The sequence below is a fragment of the Pteropus vampyrus genome, unplaced genomic scaffold (assembly GCF_000151845.1).
Source record: "Pteropus vampyrus isolate Shadow unplaced genomic scaffold, Pvam_2.0 Scaffold12, whole genome shotgun sequence".
Lineage (NCBI taxonomy): Eukaryota > Metazoa > Chordata > Mammalia > Chiroptera > Pteropodidae > Pteropus > Pteropus vampyrus.
Genome location: NW_011888793.1, coordinates 4,704,644 through 4,713,499, shown reverse-complemented (window position 1 = coordinate 4,713,499; position 8,856 = coordinate 4,704,644). Strand labels below are relative to the sequence as shown.

The window sequence follows — 8,856 nt, the reverse complement described above, 5'->3', positions numbered from 1 at the left end:
GGAATAACAACCCCAAAGTCTTTGTTACCAGGCCTTTTGAGCCATGCTGCTCTTGCTCAGGCCCGCTTCCACTTCTGGAAGTGTACTTTTCTTTCTAATAAAACTTTTCTTTTCTACTATATTTCGGTGTCTTCTCAGTTCTTTGTTTAAGACATCAAGAACGCGGACGACGCGCCAGGAGAGGACCCCACTGGCCGGTAACAGAACGATCCCCTAGTTATGCTTTCTCTCTTCTGGCTCTAAAAACATGGAACGCTTCACGAATCTGCACGTCATTCTTACGCAGGGGCTATGCTACTCTTCTCTGTATCGTTCCAGCTTTAGTCCATGTGCTGCCGAAGAGAGCGCACGTAGTATTTTTATTCTTTATCACCCTGAGTAAGTCCTTTCGGGTTTAGTCATGTCATGTGGTAGTTCAGCATGATGACTTGGTGTCTCTCTTACCTGGGCTCAAACACCAGTTCTGCCATAACTAGCTGCTTGGCTTTGCGCAAGTTACTTGAGCTTTCCAAGTTGATTCATCTATAAAATGGGGATAATAGTGCTGACTTTAGAGGATGGTTGTGAAAGTAAAATACAGCCTGGAGACAGCAGTCACCACCACTAGGTACTCAATCAATGTGTGTTGAAAGAATAACTGAACAGATTCAAGTTTCCTCTAGCACCTTGATAAAAGCAACAACGTACAAATGAAACAAGTAAAGTCACTTAAGGGTAATGAGAAGTACATATTGCAAGGAATTATAAGTGTGTGTATGGGTGTGTGTACACATGTGCTGTTTCAAGGCCTCTCTTTTGGTTAAAGTCTAGCAAAACTAATGGGAAAGACTGGTTTTCTGGGACTAGCCCATGCGATCTCAGATGAAACAAGAAAGCTGGAAGTGCCTCTACCCTACAACTATGCTGATTATGGTTCTCTGGACCCAGCCATACAAAGATAACTCTCTTGTCTCTTTAGAAAATAGCCTATACAGCGCCACAATGTACTGCTCAGTCAGAGGGCTATGCTCTAGAAAATGAAGATATATTATTTTATATAATTAACTAAGTGGACTTCAGTTACTAGCAAAGGAGCTTTTAAGTTGAATGAGGATGCTAACCTGCTCAGGGCATTTCTGCTGAGTCAACCAAGTGAGCAACTGTGACTACAGGAAAGGGTGGGTTGGTTTGCACGTGTGTCTATTTATATAATAAGATAAAATCTTTGATTTAATTACACAGTGTAGATGTATACACGATGGCGACAGCTGTCTGGGGCAACATGGTACTCAAATAATAGCAAATTAGGAGGGAAAAAATATGCTTGGTGATGAATTAAGGTAGGGAAATTCTTCAGATATTTGGCAAAAGAAAGACTGAATTCTAGTTCTAATTTTACCAAAAAGGGCAGGACGAATTGCACAGTAAAATCATATCTTCATTCTTCTGACTCCAAGATGGATTCTGCAGCAACACAATCTTTCATTGGGCAAAATACAATGAGATGCAGTCATACCATTGAACACAATTTTTGAGGAGCTACTCAGAATGACTGTAGGAGGAGAAGGGGATCCCAGTGCCTGCTGTCCTAATTCTGAGTCCTTTGTGGGCCTCAAGATGGAGGGAGAACCCCTCTGAGATAAGGACCAAGTGACCGGAGGGTCCCTGCTGCACAGTGGAGGGAGTGCTCCTGTGGAACCTTGGGCAATTCAGGCCAAGGCTGGGTGTCAATCTTCCTTCTGGAAAATGAGGAGCTTAGGAATGTGATCAGAGCTTCTCCACTAGGCTCCTGTAGCTCCAGAGTTCTGAGGAAGGGAGGAGCTCTGGGCTTCACCCCAGCCACTCACTCCCATCTCAGCAAAGCAGCCATGCTTTTATATGTGTTGTAAAATTGGGTGAAACAAAAAGACTGAAGGTAAATATTTAGGAAAATTCTGGTCTAGACAATTGTGAATGAGAACATTTAATAGTACTTTCCATGGGCCAGGCTCTTTTCTAAGCACTTTACATTCATCGAATCGTTTGATCCTCACAACATCTATGAAGTGCTTTTTTTTTTTTTAATTTGATTTTATTAGTTTCAAGTATACAGTACATTGGTTAGACATTTATATAGTTTACAAAACGATTCTCTTAATTGCTTTCCCTCCTCTGGTTATCCCTATTTTATAGCTGAAGAAACTGAGCTATTAAGCAACTGGCCCAAGTTCATAAAGCTTGTAAGTGGCAGAACTGGGATTTGAACCAAGGCAGTCTGGCTCCATGACTGGTGTTCTTAATGCCTATGCTATATCATTTCTCCCTAATTTCTTTCTTTCTCAAAGATTCCATGAGTCCAATATCAGAAACTTGGGTTCATCTTTAAACATAGATCTTGTCTCATAAAATCAACTTTGATATCCAAAATATTCTCTACTAGAGGGCTTTCACTGAGCAAGAATTCAGGCTTATTGCCTTTTAGCTAAAGATGGGCAAGAGAATGACTTGGGATTCCCTTAGCAGAATGTAGGCTTTTGAAAGACAAATGGGGATGTTTTCCTTCTTCTTTCTTTCCTTTCTTCCTTTCACATTTACTGACAAGCTGCCATAGGCCAGGAACTGAACTAAACAGTAGAGAGAGGGAATTGAAGTCTCAGTTCCTGACACTAAGGACCTCAGAGTCTAGGGTGAAATGAAAATCTATAATTCATAGAATAAATCCTGAGGCAGCTATAAGCTAGCGTGACATGTCAATAAAGAAAGAGAAAGAATCCTAGAGGAGGGACCTTTACATATTTGAGGATAACAGCAAGAGGATTTAGCCAGATAGACAAAGCAGGAAAGGTCAACTCTGGCTAAATAAAGGTAGAACATATTCAAAGACATGCAGATGGGAGATAACACAGCATCCTTAAGGCCCTTCAAATAGTTGGTGTGACTGGCAGCTATCAAGTATCTGCGGTATCAATGACGGTGGCTCAAGAGAAGAGCAAGGACCTGGTAAGGGAAGACCTCATACATAAAGTAGCTTAGGTTTTGTTTATAAGACAATAGGAGGTCTCATAAATTACAGTATGAACTTACCAAAGGGATGCAGGAGATAAGAATAGAAAGAATGAACAGAATTTCTATTACTAATAAATCAACAGTAATTGGGTATATATAATTCAAGGCTAAGAACTGACAGGAGTTGGTCATGCTCATCATGGATCATTTTACATGATAGCTCCTTAGAATTTTCTGCAAGACAGATAATTATCCTAGAAATGGATGGCCCCACGAAGGACATACTCCTGGCACACATCCTGTGCATTGACCAGGAGGTAAACTGACATCCGGGCCACAAAAACCTCATTCCATTGTACCTGGCACATAAGCCCTTACTGCTCATATAATAAATGTGCCATTTGCCTTCTCAGTATTCAATTCCTTTTGCAAATACCTTTCTGGTAACCTTGGGTCCCAACCACTCTTTACTTTCTATCATGTGGCATAAACAGACTCTATCCTCCTAGTTTAAGGCCCAATAAAATAACTGGAGTGTTCATTAGATTTTCCCCAAATTAATTATTTTAGCCATTAATATTTCCATTGTACCTGGAAAGTGAGCACAGCCAAGAAAGGGTTCAAAGCTCCTCCAGTCCTGGTGAAAGGACAGGAGCTATTATTGATAGCAGATTCTCTGCTAGATCTGCTCAAGGGATTATTTCCCTTACTCCTCAAGGTAAGCTGGTAAAGCAGGTATTCTTCTCATTTACAGATGAGAAAACTGTACAAAGAAGTAAATATCACTATGTGAGGAGGTGCTGAAGGGATCCAAGCCCAGGTCTGTGTGACCCCAAAGCCTGCACTACTATTCTCCAAGCACAGTTTCTCTTAAAAAACTGCAAAAGGTTAAAGAGATTCCATGCAGTAATGTGCATGGATGTGAGGAAAATTCTAGTATTACTATTTGGATACCAGTGCTGATTAAATCGCTTAGAATATTGCAGGGTTACTTTAGGTGACCTCACATGTGGAGCATTTTGACCAGCTTTTGGTTCTCTATTACATTCCAGCTGAAGCTTTCAGGCTGGGCTGTCAGATCCCATCAGGTAAGATGGGATCTTAGGAGGTTCTTATCATGCAAACAGGACTCATCTGCTCTTCTCTTTGGCTTAGCTGTCTCTACCTCCTGCTGGGTGATATGATTCAATAAGCTGGGCTCTTAAAGAAATTGAGTTAGATTTTAGGAAACTATTACACTCCCACCTCTCCTCCAATATCTCCAAGGATTTGATCCTGGTACAAGAGAAACTCACACCTATTTTAGTGTGAGGAGCAGAACACATTCAGTCTGGGGAGATGACATCATGCAAAGGGTGGCATTTCCGTAAGCATAACTGAACATAAACACAGCCTTCTTATTAGCATGTTTCAAATATTTAGCAAGATCAAGACTACATTTACATGCATAATGTCTGAAATAATGTACCTTCTGTTGTGAATGAACCTTGAAATTGTGAGGTGCCTAAGGCAAAGTTCTTCATTTGCTTTTCTAAGGTTGCATTTTAATCATCTTGAAGATCCCGGAAGTACAAGGGGACATGAAAACAAGAGCTCACATGCTAGCACCTATAGTCAGAAAACTGACAGTTCCGGTGGCAAAATCTCCCCAGGAGAGCCAGCATCTGTCACTGTAGGTGCTGGGAGAAGTATCTGGGGCTTGTTTTGAGTGTTCTGTTCCTTTGATATCATTGTTTTGATAGCAGAGTTGTGTAAAGAGATAATAATACTTATTCATCTGTTGATAAGACACTGAGTTATTCGTATCTTAGCTATTGTGAATAGTGCTGCAATGAACCTGGGAGTGCAGATATCTCTTCAAGATCCCAATTTCAATTCTTTTGGGTATATACCTAGAGGTGGGATTGCTGGATCATATGGTGGTTATATTTTTCATTTTTTGAGGAATCTTCACAGTGTTTTCTATGGTGGCTGAAATTTGCATTCTTAACAATAGTGTACAAGGGTTCCCTTTTCTCCACAACCTTGCTGACACTTATCTTTTTTTTTTTTTTAAATAATAACCTTCCTACTAGGTATGAGGTGATATCTTGCAGTTTTGATTTGCATTTCCTGTTGAGCATCTTTTTATATACCTGTTGGCCATTTGTATGTCTTCCTTAGAAAAATGTGTATTCAAATTCTTTGTCCAATTTTTAACCAGATTATTATTATTTTTTTTGCTATTGAGTTTCAGGGGTTCAGATGAATGAATGAAGAAAATGTGGTTTAAACATATGATGGAATGTTTTTAAAAAGTAAATCTTGCCATTTGCAACAACATGGATGAACTCAAAGGAAGTGGATAAGTGAAATAAGCCAATCACAGAAGGACAAATACTACATAGTTCCACTTCCTTAGTATCTAAAATAGTCAAACTCATAGAAACAGAGAGCAGACTGGCAGTTGTCAAGGGCTGGGGTCATGGCGGAAATGAGGAATTGTTATTCAATGGAAGTTTTTGTTGTGCTGGATAAATAAGTTCTAGAGATCTGCTGTACAACGTGGTGCCTCTGGTTGACAATATAGTAACATACACTTCAAAATTTGTTAAGAGGGTAGGTTTCATGTTAAGTGTTCTTACTACAGAGGGAAAAAAGGAACATAAGGAAACTCTAAAGTGTGTTGGATTTGTGGTGCTGGTATCATGGGTGTCAAACTGTACACCTTAAATATGTACGGTTCTTTGTATATCAATTATATTTTAATAAAGCTGGTTTAAAAAAAAAAGAAGTAATAATAACAACAGCTTACAAAGAACATTCACCTCAAACCCTTCCTGAAACTTAATAGACTTGAAATAAGTAAAATGCAAATTATACTAAATATCTCATTTAATCCTCAGAGCAACTTGCTTACGGTAATTATCTCTATTTAAATGATGAGAACTTTGAAGCTTGGAGAAGATATGTGACTTGCTAAAAATCTATGAGTAGAACCCAGACCTTGTGATTCCAAATAGTCTATCTTACTGCAGCAGAATACACATGGTACCTGGCACATAGTAATTACATACAGAAGTGCAAGCTAGTTGTGATCAGGCCTTGATGTCCATGGTCATGGATTAACTGATTCTAGAAAAGTAAAGCTGGATGAATCCTTAAGGACCATTCACTCTATCTTTTCATTTTATAGGTGGAGGACAGGATGGGGTTAGGGCACAGAGTATCAAACAATGCCTGCTCACACTTTCTTGTGCTCAAGGTCAAGGGAAAGGAAGAGAGCAGGGGTGGTTAGAGAGGAGCTGATACTGTTGGTTGGCCACCAAAATGCCATCACATACCTCCTTTTCCTCTAGTATTTCTCCTTACAGAAGCTGCACAAACCAGAAACTCAATTCCCCAGCTTCCTTTGAAGTAAGGATGCTATATGACCCTTATCTTGGATAATAATATATAAGGGAAGATCTACTGGAGAGGTTTGGGGAAAGATACTCTCTCCCTGTTAAAAGAAGAGAGGTACATGGAAACCCCTTGTGCTTCCTGTCCTTGGAGATTATGATGTGAGGAGACGGTGCTTGAAGCTTTGGTAGCCATCATGTTACTTTGAAGAGAAGGCCTACAGAACTGCTGATACACTTACCTATCACCCTGACCTCAGGAAACCAATGAGCCATTTCAGAACCATCTAATTCCAGACTTTTTATTGCTTGAACAGCATGTATCCTTAAGGTTTAAGCCACTGTTAGCTGGGTTTCCTGATACCTGCGGTCTAATGCATGCTAATGTGGAGCAGGAATCAGCAAACATTATGCCCTGCCTTCCTTTCCTTTTTATCAGTGTCTTGGAAGGATCCAGGAATCCGGAAGTAGCTTTGCTAGATTGTGAACTCCATTAGAGCAAGGACACCGGCTGCTCTAATTCACTGCCGTATTCCCGTACTTAGCAAAGCGGCTGGCACATAGCAGGTGCTTAATAAACATTTAGAGTTAATTTTAATTAATCAATCACTCTTTTCACAAATATTCATTATGCACCCCTGTTATATGCCGGGCACTAAGATAGACACTGGTGATAAAGAGATAAATAAGACACGCACTGTACCCTTAATATGCTGGCAATTCAACTGAGAGAGACAATATGGATGACAACTGTGAAAGTGTGAGGAGTACTATAACAGAGTATCACAACTATTACCAGAGCATGGGGAGTAGAGTAACTAATGCTGAAATGGGGAGCAGGGTAGGGATGAAAAAGTAACCTATCCTCACAGATCCTGCTCTAATTTCCAATCTTGGTGTTCGTTCAAATAGCACATATTTATTCAACACCTACTCTGTGCACAACACAAGGTAATGATTAATAATCATCATAAAAATAGCTTTATAGCGTTGATAATACACTAATCACTGCTTTTCGTGACTTACAGAAATTTATTTATTTCTTCTTCAAAAGAGCCCAATGAAGTAGGTACTGCTATTTTCCCCATTTTACCATTTGGGAAACAGACAGAAATATGAAGTTCATTTATACAGATAGTAAGTGGCAGAGTCTGAACTGAATCCAGGCTGTCCGGCTCCAGAGGCCAGGTATTAGCCAATATATGGAAGACGTGCTCACTGTTTTCTATGTATTTCCAGTTATTTGAGAGGAATGGAAATAGATGATTTCATTACTGTCCTGGTTCTTGCTTTCTACCTGGACACACATTTTGCCAAATTTTAATCCTAGTTAAGAACATAGCTCCAGCCATGTTTTTCCTCAATAGTCATTTCTCTCTCTTTTTTTTTTTTTTGCAGAGCATACAAACAACCTAAACCATGACTCCAGTGATGTTCACCTTTATTTTAAATGTGGTCAACAAAAGACCAAGCCGGGGATCAGGCTGAGAGAGTCAGTCTGTGGAATGACTCTAAAGACACTTTCCACTAAAGACATTTTTTCCTTACACAAAATTTGAGAAATGCAAAGTCTAATTACTTTGCTGTGCCAGATATGCTTTTTCAGCTTCTGCTAGCCTTGGCTCCACACAAACTGTGCTTGCCCGTGCATACACAATGGGCCTCATTAATTCCTCCTTCCTTCCAAGCTCACTGAAGGAAAATGGAAACAAAACTGGGGGCAAATTCTTCTCTTTCTAATGTGTCTGTGTTAGAAGCATCACCTCAAATCTGGCTATTTCTGCTCATACAGGGCTGCCCTGCTCTGACTAGCTGGACAGAAACTCTGACTCAGTATTGTTTCTCGTGTGATATACACACGAAAAAAGAGCACACACTCATTGAAGAGATCTGCAAGGAAAAGAAGTAACAAATGGAGCCATGGATGCATCACTCCCCACCACCCTGTTCATCCATTCCATTATTAATGTAAGCACTGTACTATCTTAGATACCACAGCAGATACAATTTAGTGATAATATGCTCAGAATTACATAGACCTTTTTAGGCATGTATAGCAGAATAACATGACATCGTATGTATGTACTTTAGTATTTCACACCTAATGAATCTCTGATCATTAAGTATATCAATCATCTCCAATGTGAGAGTCTCCAAACTTCTTAACTGTATCCATGCTAACAGAGGTAGTTTAAAAAGATGTCCATAATTTTTTTTTATACTCCTCTCCTCAAAGGTAGAGGGCAATTCCTTTTCCTTGAACATGGGCTCTACATAGGGACTCACTTCTAATCAACAGCATGTGGTAAACCTGAAAGTGTGTGACTTCCAAGTCTAGGTCATTAAAAGATTTGTGATCATCTTTTTGTTCTTCTGCTTTGTCCTCTCTCCCACCACACCTGAATCATCTGATCTGGGGGACAGCTGCCATGTTGTAAGGGCACCTAGGTAGCCCTCTGAAGAGGTCCATGTGCCTACGGCCAGCACTAACTTACCTGGTGTTGGAGTGAGC

The 8,856-nt window shown here is 39.9% G+C and overlaps 1 non-coding gene across 1 annotated transcript; it reads right to left on the bottom strand.

Moving 5' to 3' along the window:
• Positions 1-241: 241 nt before the first annotated feature.
• On the bottom strand, positions 242-348 carry LOC111732941. Its single transcript, XR_002777763.1, has one exon. It is a non-coding gene; the product is annotated as a U6 spliceosomal RNA (small nuclear RNA).
• Positions 349-8,856: the final 8,508 nt, after the last annotated feature.